Source organism: Symphalangus syndactylus, chromosome 6 (assembly GCF_028878055.3).
Source record: "Symphalangus syndactylus isolate Jambi chromosome 6, NHGRI_mSymSyn1-v2.1_pri, whole genome shotgun sequence".
NCBI lineage: Eukaryota > Metazoa > Chordata > Mammalia > Primates > Hylobatidae > Symphalangus > Symphalangus syndactylus.
Window position 1 is genome coordinate 62,330,687 of NC_072428.2, and position 13,765 is coordinate 62,344,451.

At 36.7% G+C, this 13,765-nt stretch overlaps 1 protein-coding gene and 1 pseudogene across 1 annotated transcript in view; one reads left to right on the forward strand and one right to left on the reverse strand.

The window, feature by feature from the left end:
- The window catches only part of TENM4 (teneurin transmembrane protein 4), a 3,069,169-nt gene that overhangs the window by 2,965,843 nt on the left and 89,561 nt on the right, over window positions 1-13,765 (reverse strand). The gene's annotated exons all lie outside the window — the stretch shown is intronic.
- On the forward strand, window positions 7,353-9,304 carry LOC129485295 (NADH-ubiquinone oxidoreductase chain 5-like; annotated as a pseudogene).

The window sequence follows — 13,765 nt, forward strand, 5'->3', positions numbered from 1 at the left end:
AGACAAATATAAAGCTTCAATCAACCATGCACCAATTTTTCTATCATTTATCTAAAGCTTTTTATGTGCTAAGCACTTCTTAGCTACTGAGGGTAAAGAGAGGAAGGGAACACAGTTCCTGTGATCAAGAGACACTCATACATGTAATTATAAAATACAATAAATGTGATTCTAGCAATACATCAGATAATATTTATCAGTTGATTAACACAGTGCATGGCACTTGAAATGCCTTCAATAAATATTAGGACATCATTATATATACTATTAATATTATAAAATATTTATATTATATGTTCATCTATATTGTATAATCAAATACCATATATATGCTATTTGGTATATATGTGCTATCACTATTAAAAGCAGATTTTTTTAAGTTCTGCAAAACGGATAGTATTTTGTACCTTGCATGAGAAAGAAAAATCACCAAAACGCTTACAAAATGTTTAAGAAATTTGGTGGATTTTAAGAAATGAATTATATTAATATGAAAATGAGTAGAATCTTGAACTACACAAATAAGCATTAGTTTGCTCACACCTAGGAAAGAGGAGCTTGTGGCCAAAGTCCTGAACTTTACAGGGTCTATCCCCATCCTTCCTCAGGTCATAACACTCCCCATACAGAGCTCACACTCAACCTGCAAGAACATGCTCCAGATAAAAACACGAGTTTCTTGCACAGTCTTTTATCTGCCTCCAGAAAATGCACAGCCCTCTTTTCCACCTCTGCTCTAGAAGTGCAGGCTGCACCACCATTGTCATAACTGTATTACTGCATGATGACCAAGGGGTGACTGCTTGCAAGGCGTGTAACTGGACCTTGGACATATGACCTGGATTGTTTAGATGTGTGAGCTGTAACACTTGAACAAGGGGTTAGAGTTTGGGGTTATTTGTCCCTGTGCTGTCATATTCTGAAATAAAATTCTGATAGAAAAAGAGAACTACAAATTTGGACTGGACCTTCAAAACCATGCTCAAGGTGTATATGTCAGAGTGGGAAGATAGAACCTGTTTAACAGTTTGATCTATCTCATGGTGTTTAACTGTGTAGACATATGGTAAGTGGACTGCTATTTTGTTGCTTCCCTAGACCCTGAAAAGGTAAGGAGTAGACTTGTGACTTGGCCAAAAAGTAAAGTTGGATAGATCATGGCATAATGGTTTATGTGATAAGAAAGCAGAAACGCATAGTGAGAAGGAAAAGGTGAGTAATAAAATGTCATTACAATCAGATCATAAATTACTGGTGCTAAGGAGTATAGGCTTCCTATATGGTGGTGTGGTAATGACTTCCAAGGATGTTCACTTCCAAATCCTTGGAACCTGTAAATATTTTACTCTATATGGCAAAAGGGAATTTTTAGATGTGATTAGATTTACAAGGCTTGAGATGGGGAGTGTCCTGGATTATTTGGAGAGAACTAATCTAACTATATGAGACCTGAAAAAACTAAAAACCTTTCCCAGCTGTGTTCAGAGAAATAGAGATATGTGGACAGAACAAGCCTGAAAGAGATTCACTTTTGGTGGCTTTGAAGATGGTGGAAGGGGCCATGAGTTAAGAAATGCCAGTTTCCTCTAGGAACTAGAAAGGACGAGAAAACAAAACCCTTCTTTAGAGCCTCCAAAAAGCAGCACAGCCCTGTTGATATCTCGGTTTTAGCCCAATGAGACCCATGCCAGACGTCTTACCTCTGGAGCTGTAAGATAATCGATTTTTGTTATTTTAAGCCTCTATGTTTTTGGTAATTTGTTATAGCTGCAATAGAAAACCAAAACAGACAGCATTGCTGAAAATGTTTCCAGAAAATCTTACTTGAGGTTAAAAAGTAATAAATTTCTGCTGTAATTGTTAAAAACGTTTTTGTCACAAATAGAAGAACACTTGACAATTAGTGACTTTAATAAGTGGTCTACTTTTTCTGGCCTAAGAAGTAGTCCAGTAGTAGGAGCTCTGGTCTAGACAGCTATGAAAGGATGTGGGGTCCTCTACATTTCTGCTCTCCTATCATGACAATTCAGGTTGCACGCTCATGGTCACAAGATGACTATTCTAAGTGTTTTGTCTGTGTTCCAGATAAGAAGTATAAGGGAGCATGCTAGGGTGAAAATACATGGTGGGATCCTCCTTTCCAAAGCATTTTTTTTTTTTTTTTTTTTTTTTTTTTTTTTACAACAGCTCTATACATCAACTATGCTTAAATCTTCTTGGCCAAGACAAGCTTACTTGCCCACTTACTAAAAAGAAGTCTAGTATTTTATATGGAAACGTTACCAGATTTCCATTAATAAGAAAGGAAAATAAGAAGTTTGGAGAAGACAAGTGCCTGAACTGCATGGCTTCTCACAGCCTCTAAGTTAGTGTGTATTGTGACTCTCTAAGGGAAGGTGTTAAGTACAGCATTTCCCAAACTTATCTGAATGTGGAAAAATGAGTTTATTTTCATAAGGAAGGAAGTCTTACCAGACTAATATATAGCACAGTTTGTAAAACACTGTTAGGCAAGAGGATCCAACAAAGGATTCTGAGCAGGAGAATAGCTTGATCCTATATCATTCTAATAGTAGAGTGGCCATGAGTGATAGGCAAACATCTCTTTCTATAGCTTATGCTCCTGCTGCATGCAAGGCATAGATTAAGCCCCAGGTACATCGGGGGACTAAATATTCTCTAGTATTATGTTGGAACAGCTAAATGTTTTTAAATTATCAGAATGTTCTTTCTCATAACATGTACATTTTTTCAAATCCAATTTATTAATTAAATAACCGATTAAATTTCCAAGAGTCTAAAGAAACTAATTTACTTTTGTCTGAATTATTTAGATACATTAGAAAGCCTTAAAGAGGATAATAACCTAATCACATTTTTTGTTTTAAAGTGGAAAATACTGCGGACATCACTGAATCTTTAGTAGCAATGAAGAAAGAACTCACACCCAAAGGTTACAAATTCTGTCTATTACACAGCTGTCCAGTGGCAATCTTACGGTTAGAGCCCAGTTCTCTCAATACTCAGGTTGCTGGTTATACATTGTTTCAAAGCAACACCAGTAAGTAAGATTTTACCTGGTATAACAATTATATTTCAAGGATAATATTACTCTGGAGAAAGGACACCCTATCCAACACATGGTGCTAGAAAAACTGGATAGCCATATGCAGAAGAATGAAACGGGACCCATGTATCTCACCATATACAAAAATTTAACTCAATATGAATTAAAGACTTAAATGTAAGACCCGAAACTATAAAAATCCTAGAAGAAACCCGAGGAAACACTCTTCTGGACATTGGCCTAGGGAAAGAATTTATGACTAAGACATCAAAAGCAAATGCAACAAAAACAAAAATAGACACATAAGACAATTAAATCAAAAAGTTCTGCACAAATGGTATTTCTAGTTCTAGATCCCTGAGGAATCACCACACTGACTTCCACAATGGTTGAACTAGTTTACAGTCCCACCAACAGTGTAAAAGTGTTCCTATTTCTCCACATCCTCTCCAGCACCTGTTGTTTCCTGACTTTTTAATGATGGCCATTCTAACTGGTGTGAGATGGTATCTCATTGTGGTTTTGATTTGAAATACCATTTGACCCAGCCATCCCATTACTGGGTATATACCCAAAGGACTATAAATCATGCTGCTATAAAGACACATGTACACGTATGTTTATTGTGGCACTATTCACAATAGCAAAGACTTGGAACCAACCCAAATGTCCATCAATGATAGACTGGATTAAGAAAATGTGGCACATATACACCATGGAATACTATGCAACCATAAAAAATGATGAGTTCATGTCCTTTGTAGGGACATGGATGAAACTGGAAATCATCATTCTCAGTAAACTATTGCAAGGACGAAAAAGCCAAACACCATATGTTCTCACTCATAGGTGAGAATTGATCAATGAGAACACATGGACACAGGAAGGGGAATATCACACTCCGGGGACTGTTGTGGGGTGGGGGGAGGGGGGAGGGATAGCATTAGGAGATACACCTAATGCTAAATCACGAGTTAATGAGTGCAGCACACCAACATGGCACATGGATACATATGTAACAAACCTGCACATTGTGCACATGTACCCTAAAACTTAACGTACAATAAAAAAACAAAACAAAACAAAAAAGTTCTGCACAGCGAAAAAATCATAATAGAATAAATAGACAACCTATATAATGGGAGAAAATATATGTAAAATATGCATCCAACAAATGGCTAATATCCAGAATCTACAAGAAACTCAAATAGAAAGAAAAAAAACCACAAATAACCCCAGTAAAAAGTAGGCAAAGGACATGAACAGACATTTCTCAAAAGAAGACATGCAAGTAGCCAACAAACATGTGAAAAAATGTTCACTATCACTAATCAGACAAACGCAAATCCAAACCACAGTGAGATACCATCTCATGCCAGTCAGAATGGCTGTTATTAAAAGGTCAAAAAATAACAGATGTTGGCGAGGATGCAGAGAAAACGGAATGCTTATATACTGTTAGTGGGAATGTAAATTAGTTCAACTCCTATGGAAAACAGTATGGAGATTTCTCAAAGACCTAAAATAGAACTACTATTCAATCCTGCAATCCCACTATTAGGTAACTATGCAAAGGAAAATAAATTATATAAAGAAGACACCTGCACTGATATGTTTATCACATCATTATTCATAATAGCAAAATCATGAAATCAACCTAAGAGTTCATCAACAGATAATCGGATAAAGAAAATGTGGCACGTGTATATATACACACACCCAGACATATATGTATATACATATAATATATATATACACACACACATGCATAACTTCACATACACATGCATGACTTCACGTTATTATTGGATCAACATTTGTCGCTCTCTGCCTCCTCTGCCAATTAAAATACCACGTTACATCCAACCACCGCTTTGGCTTTGAAGCCGCCATCTGATATTGGCACTTCGTAGATGTAGTATGACTATTTTTATGCATTTCTACCTACTGATGAGGGTCCTACTCTTTTAGTATAAACAGTACCATTGACTTCCAATCAATTAGTTTCAATTATATCCAAAAGAGAGTAATTAACTTGACACTAGCCCTAGTATCCGACCCCTTACTGACCCTATTACTAATAATAGTTACATTTTGGCTCCCACAACTTAATACTTATATAGAAAAATCAAGCACCTATGAATGTGGATTTGACTCAATAACATCTGCACTCCTCCTCTTCACCATAAAATTATTCCTAGTAGCCATCATATTTCTCCTCTCCGACTTAGAAATCACTCTGCTACCAGCCTTGCCATGAGCTCTTCAAACAAACAACCTGACACAATAATCAGCACAGCCCTTATTGCTAGTTACCATTTTAATCCTAGGCTTGACTTATGAACGAACCCTAAAAGGGTCAGATTGAATTGAATTGGTAAATAGTTTAAGTCACAATAAATAAATGATTTTGACTCATTAGATTATGACAGACCATATTTACCAAGTGCCTTCTATTTACATCAGTATTATATTAGCATACACCATGTCACTGCTGGGAATATTAGTCTATCGATGCCACCTAATATAAACCCTATTATGCCTAGAAGGCATAATGCTATCAAAAATTTATAAATAAATGTATAAACAAATATTATTTATCATAAATACTCTTACAACTTTAAACATACGTTTCACTCTAGCGTCCATAATACCCATCATTCTCCTAGTATTTGCTGCCTATAAAGCTGCAGTGGGCCTTGCCTTACTAGTTTCAATCTCCAATACATATGGTCTAGATTACGTACAAAATCTAAATTTACTTCAATGTTAAAAATCATTATTCCAACAAATGTACTGTTACCAATGACATCATCCTCTAAAGATTCTATAATCTGAATCAACATGGCTACCCACAGCCTACTCATCAGTCTTATTACCCAACTATTTTTTATGCAATTCAACAATAACCCATCCAACTTCTCATTAATCTTCTCTTCTGACATGCTGACCTCGCCCCTTCTAATTTTAACAACCTGACTACTACCTCTTATAATCCTAGCAAGCCAATATCACCTGTCCATTGAATTACCCCCACGAAAAAAGCTCTATATTTCTATATTGATTTCCATGCAGATTTTTTAAATTATAGCATTCACAGCCACAGAACTAATTATATTTTATATCCTCTTTGAAGCTAAACTAATTCCTACCCTAATTATCATCACCTGCTGAGGTAACTGACCAGAAAGCCTCAATGCCAGCTCCTATTTCTTATTTTATACACTAGTAGGGTCCCTTCCTCTACTTATTACACTTGTTTATACTCAAAATACCTCAGGTTCACTAAATATGCTAGTAATGATTCTTACCACCCAAGAGCTATTGGCCTCCTAATCCAATAACCTTATATGATTAGCATGTATTATGGCTTTTGTCATAAAAACACCTCTATACAGACTTCACTTATGACTCCCCAAAGCCCAGATAGAAGCTCCTATTGCCGGCTCAGTAGTACTTGCAGCAGTACTCCTAAAACTAGGAGGCTGCAGTATAATATAGCTTACCCTTATCCTCAGCCCCCTAACAGAACAAATAGCCTACCCCTTCCTCATACTATCCCTATGAGGGATAGTTATAACAAGCCCTACTTGTCTGCAACAAGCCGATCTAAAATCACTTATTGCTTACTCCTGCGTTAGCCACATAGCACTTGTTATCATGGCTAACCTCATTCAAACCCCTTGAAGCTTTACAGGTGCAGTCACCCTTATAATTGCTCATGGACTCACTTCATCCTTACTGTCCTGCCTAGCAAATTCGAACTACAAACGAGTCCATAGCCGAATCATATTACTTACCTGAGTCCTTCAAACACTGCTTCCACTAATGGCCTCTTGATGACTCCTAGCAAATCTCACTAACCTTGCCTTACCCCCTACCATCAATCTAGTAGGAGAAATCTTTGTGACTATGGCTTCATTCTCCTGATCAAACATCACTTTTATGCTTATAGGACTTAATATACTAATTACAGCCCTTTACTTCGTACGTGTGCTAATCACAACACAATGAGGGACACTTGCATATTATATTTACAATATTAAACCTTCCTTTACACAAGAAAATACATTAATACTTATACATCTTGCACCTCCTATTATCCTTAAGGTCTAAAATTATTATGGAGTTTTCATGCTGTAGGTATCATTTAACCAAAACATTAAATTGCGAACCTAATAATAGAAGCCTGCAACTTCTTTTCTACCAAGAAAGTATGCAAAAACTGCTAACTCACGACCCCATGCCTAACAACATGGCTTTCTCAATTTTTAAAGGATTAGAGGTATCTGTTGGTCTTAGGAAGCAAAAACACTGGTGTAACTCCAAATAAAAGTAACAAAGATGTATTTTTCCACTTCCATAATAGCCCTGATCCCCTTAATCTTACCGATTATTACTATCTTAAACAACCTCTACAAAAAAGGTTCATACCCAAATTATGTGAAAATATCTATCGCATGCACATTCATCATTAGCCTCATCCCTACAACAATGTTTACATGTACAGGCCAATAAGTCATCTCAAACTGACACTGAATGACAATCCAAACTCTTAAACTCTCACCAAGCTTCAAACTACACTACTTCTCCACAATGTTTATCCCAGTAGCAGTATTTGTTACCTGATCTATTGTAGAATTCTCAATGTGATACATAAACTCAGACCCAAACATTAATCAATTTTTCAAATACTTACTTTCCTCATCACAACACGAATTCTGGTAACTGGCAACAACCTCTTTCAACTCTTTATCAGATGAGAAGGTGTAGGAATTATGTCTTGCTTACTAATTGGCTGATGATACGGACGAGCAGATGCTAATACAGCAGCCCTCCAAGCAATTCTGTACAACTGCATCGGCGACATCGGCTTTGTTTTAGCTATAGCATGATTCCTCTTATCTTCCAACACATAAGAGCTTCAACAAGCATATATTCTAAGCCTTCCCCCCCCCACGCCCTTCCGTTAATTAGTCTTCTCTTAGCAGCAGCAGGAAAGTCAGCTCAATTCAGCCTCCATCCCTGATTTCCATCAGCCATAGAAGGCCCAGCCCCAGTCTCAGCCCTACTCCACTCCAGCACTATAGTTGTAGCAGGAGTTTTCCTGTTCATCTGCTTCTACCCTTTATAGAAAATAATCTATCAATTCAAACGTTAACATTATGTCTAGGGGCTGTTACCACCTCATTTACAGCAATCTGCACTCTAACACAAAGTGATATCAAAAAAAGTCATAGCATTTTCCACCTCAAGCCAGCTGGGCCTTATAATAGTCACAATTGGCGTGAATCAGCCACACCTAGCATTCCTTCACATCTGTACCCATGCCTTTTTTAAAGCTATATAATTTATATATTCAGGGTCCATCATCCATAATCTCAATGATGAACAAGATATCTGAAAAATAGGAGGGCTATTCAAGACTTTACCCCGCACTTCCTCCTCCCTTATTATTGGCAGCCTTGCACTTACAGGTATGCCTTTCCTCACAGGCTTTTACTCTAAAGACCTTATTATTGAAACCACAAACACGTCATACACCAATGCCTGATCCCTTTCTATTACTCTTGTTGCCACCTCCTTAACAGCTGTCTATAGGGCCCGTATTATTTTCTTCACTCTAATAGGAAAACCCCACTTCACAACTCTGATTATTATTAACGAAAACAATCCCTTCCTGATTAACTCAAGCGCCTAACAATCGGCAGTATCTTCGCCAGATTCCTCATCGCCAACAGTATTATTCCTGCTTCATCCCCCGAAACAACTATACCACTCCACCTAAAGCTCACAGCCCTAGATGTGGCCACCTTAGGCCTCTTACTAGCCATAGAGCTTAACCTCATAACTAATAACCTTAAAGTACCCATTACAGACGTTCAACTTCTCCAATATATTAGGTTTCTATTTAGCCACAATACAGCATACAACCCCTTACTCAAACCCATTCACAAGCCAAAATCTGGCTTCACTTCTACTAGACCTAATTCCACTAGAAAAGTCTATACCAAAGACCATTTCACAAACTCAAGTCTCAGCCTCCATTTCCACTATATCTACTCAAAAAGGCCTAATTAAACTCTACATTCTCTCTTTTTCATTCCATCCTTTCTAACCCTACTCTTAATTATATAATTTATTACCCTGAGTAATTTCAATTGCAACATAAATACTAACAAATAATGATCAACCAGCAACTACCACTAATCAAAACCCAGAACTGTACAAGGCATCCACACCCACAGAATCCTCACACAACAACCCCACTTCCTCACCCTCAAAAATTATTCAACTGTCTATGCTATTTAAATCAATCGCGACCTCCACCCCATTGTACTCAGCTATTCACCCAACCAACACCAACTCTATTAATAATCCTAATTAGTAAAGCCCCTCAAATGTCAATGGTTGACCCCCATGGTTCAAAGTACTCCTCAATAGCCATCACCACAGTATAACCAAAGACAACCATCATACTACCCAAATAAATTAAAAAGACCATTAACCCCACAAAAGCCCCACCAAAATTCAACACAATACCACAACACAGCACCACTAACAATTAGCCCTAAACTCCCATAAATAGGAGAAGGTTTCTAAGAAAAATCTACAAATCCCATTATCAAAAGAACACTTAATAAAAATAAAGCATATGCCATTATTCCCACATGGACTATAACCATGACTAATGACATGAAAAATCATCATTGTACTTCAACTATAAGACCACTAATAACCAACACCCGCAAAACACACCCACTAATAAAAAATATTAACTACTCATTCGTTGATCTTCCCACACTATCTAACATTTCTACATGATGAAACTTTGGCTCACTTCTTGGTGCCTGCCTTATTCTCCAGATCACAAGGTTATTTTTAGCCATGCAATATACATTAGACACCTCAACTGCCTTCTCTTCAGTTGCTCACATCAGCCGAGATGTAAACTATGGCTGAACAGTCCGCTATTTTCATGCTAACAGTGCTTCAATATTTTTCATCTGCTTCTTCTTACACGTTGTCTGAGGCTTATACTACGGGTCAATTATATAACTAGAAACCTGAAATATTGACATTAGCCTCCTACTCACAACTATAGTAACAGCACTCATAGGCTATGTGCTCCGGTGAGGCCAAATATCATTCTGAGGTGCTACAGTAATTACAAACCTACTCTCAGCCATCCCATATATTGGAACTGACCTCGTACAATGAATCTGAGGTGGATTCTCAGTTGACAAAGGCACCATCACATGACTTTTCTCCTTCCATTTCATCTTACCCCTCATCATTACTGCTCTAGCAACTGTTCACTTTTTATTCTTATATGAAACAGGGTCTAACAACACTTCAGGGATTTCATCAGACAAAATCACTTTCCACCCCTACCATACAACCAAAGATATTCTAGGCTTAATCGTTCTCCTCCTCCTTCTAATAACTTTAGTATTATCTTTGCCTGAACTCCTGAGTGACCCAGATAATTATACTTTGGCCAACCCTCTCAATATCCAACCCCACTTAAGCCAGGGTGATACTTTTTGTTTGCATATGCAATCTTACATTTTATATATATATAGCTTATAATATAAAATATTACATAATTATATATATAGCTTTGCAATTGTTGCTATATATATATACATATATATAATATATCCTGAAATACTACTCAGCCACAAAAAAAGAATAAAATCATGTCTTTTTTAGCAACATAGATGAAACTGGAGGCCATTATCCTAAGTGAAATAACTCAGAAATAGAAAATCTAATGCTGCATGTTGTCACTTGTAAGTGGGAGTTAAACAATATATACACATAAACATACAGAGTGGAATAATAGACACTGAAGACTACAAAAGGTTGGGGGTGGAAGAGGGTGAGGGATGAGAAATTACCTATTGGGTACAATGTATGCTATTCAGGTGATGGGCACACTAAAAGCCCAAACATCACCACTATGCAGTATATCCGTGTAACAAAAATGCACTTGTACCCCTTAAATCCTTAAAGATAAAAATAAATTTAAACTGTATAGTAAATACATAAACCAGTAGCATCATCATTTATTATCACTGTCATTGTCAAGTATCATGCACTATACATATTTGGATGTGCTATATTCTCCTATGAATGGCAGTGCAGTAGGTCTGTTTATATACTGGCATCACTACAAACACATGAAAAAATAGCATTAGAATACAGAGAAGACATATTTTTAGGCTGTTGTGTTTTTTTTTCCTTCTATAAAATAAAAGTACCTCCTCCTACCTGTTTCTGCTTCCAAGAAGCTTACGTGAACAAGATTTCCAAACTGTCTTTTTGATGATAATAGGGTTCTACTTTATTTCAAACATTTTTCTGGTTGGAATTAACTAGAATATTATCTCCTTACAGCAATTCATTTAACAAGTGTGGACATAGTTGTAAATTCAGTAACACACTTTAATATACCATGCTACATTCATCCCCTGTTTATTTATTAAGCACTTTTAAAAGACAGAGAGCCCTGTGCTGGGCACTGAAGATACAGTGTATGTGACACATGGTTCTTCTCTTCAGAGAAATTTTACTTTGGGTAGAGAGACAAAAGCAATTCAGAAACTGGCAAGTAAACCTGCAGGCAATGCCACTTTGGGAAAAGGAATGAGATTTAAGTAGAGGGCAAATCATAAGGAAAACTCTGTTTACTATAGATTTGGGAAGCATTTGAAGGCTAACTAGGCCTCAGAGCTACATCACTGGAACTCAAGGAGATCCATAGAGTATGAGCTTGGATTCCAGAAATATGGAGAAAATGAGACCTTTCCCATGGAAACATTCATTTGTCCCTCCCATGTATTCTCATAACACCCTCGGCATGTCTCTAACTTTGCCATTGTTTCAATATCCTGTAATACTCTGTTTCTCTGCATGTGTACCCAAAAGTATTTTGAACTTCTATAGGTGAATAACCAATAACTTTCAATTATTGTCTTCTCAGTGCCAAACACAGTGCTACGCATATGGTAAGTGCTGGATTAATGTATATTAAATGAGTTTTTTTATGTATAAAAAATTTCAGAAGAGATGGTTTCTTCCCATTATTTTTATTTCTACAAATAGAATACCTGTAGAAAAGCAAATCCTTGTTAGCTTTCTAAAAAGCAGCCTTTAGTTGTAGGAAATATATTGGGCATATAGTCAGCACACATGAGTTCAAATTCTATTTTTACTACTTTGTATTCTTGGGCTTCTAAGCTCATAACTTAACCTTTGTAAACCTCAGGTTCTAAGATTAAACAAAGAGGTAATCCATGGAATAGATGCCCCTTTCCCTGGAAGGTGTTTAAAACATATTTTCTTTCTATAAAGATAAAAAGTAATGCATGTCGTATCAGACACCCATTGTATCTTCACATCCCCTGGCACCATGTGACTTCATCTGCCAATTACATGTATGTTTCCATGTAAACTCAGGCTCATCTTGATTGTCATCCAACGTAGCAGACAGTCTTTCTTTCTGCAGTTTTCTCCAGGAATGTCTCTGAACTTCCAGAAGCTACTATACAAGCAGAGCCAAGAATTATAGAGTTGAAATTCCCAAGAGAACACCTCCAACTTCAATGGAAGTAGCACACTAGTAATCAAAAGCTGCATTCTCTCATCAGCCATATGGGCAATTCTAGGAAGAATTCTGTGGACTTCTCAGAGATCCTGACAGACTGCCATTCATTGGTTACAGAACTGATTTTTTTCTCACTCGTCCTGCTTCTTTACTTCTACTTTCTGAGATTTCCTTCCAAATGAACTACTTGTAAACAAATCCTTGTATCAGATTGTTTTGTAGGAAATTCATACTAGGACTTTGGAAGTTATTTTAAATTATCTTGCCTTTCAATGATGAAAACATTTAGTATAATTTAGAATGCCAGTATGTCTCAGCAAGTTCTTTCCTTGACTTACAAACCCACAGACATATGCTTCTATGTATTATCCATAAAGTTAAAGAATAAAGGAAGTACATGACAGAACCTTTCAGCATTGCTCCTAATATGTTTTTCAATGACTTTTCTATTTCAGTGTTAAATGATTCAAGAAATAAAGACCTATTCCTTGACCCTTAAGAGAACATGGCAGTTGGGGATCCAGCTATGATAGACTATATAGTCCTTCAGAGTTTGGAGGAATTGGGAAGATATTGCATTTTAAGGGGGCATTTTTCTCTCAGTAGATAAGAATTGATTGCTAAGACTGGTCGTCTTGCATTTATCTGCCTTGGTTAAGCCATTTCCATAATAGAGAATATATTTTGCCTCAGAAATTAACTTAATTTTAAGTAAAATAAAAAGTGGAAAAATATAGAATCTCTGAAGCGAAAATCATTCTTTAATACTCAAGATTATTTTACGTTGACAGCATATTCTTTAACTTGGTTTAGAATGAGTTAAGTTCAGTGCAGTAAATCAGAAGGGAGTTCCTAGTTTATACATAGCATTGTGCCAGGCTCTGGAGAGTCAATGATAAGTAAGATACACTCCCTCTCCTTCTAACTTATACTCCTGCAAAGGAAGAACTTTCAAAGGATAATTTTAAGAACACCATTTCAGTTCTAAGTTTTAGGTATGCCCAGTAGGTTAAAGACCCTGGAAGAAAGGCCATTCCCATAACCAGAAAGTTTAGAGAAGATTTCAGGGTTAAAACACAAACAAA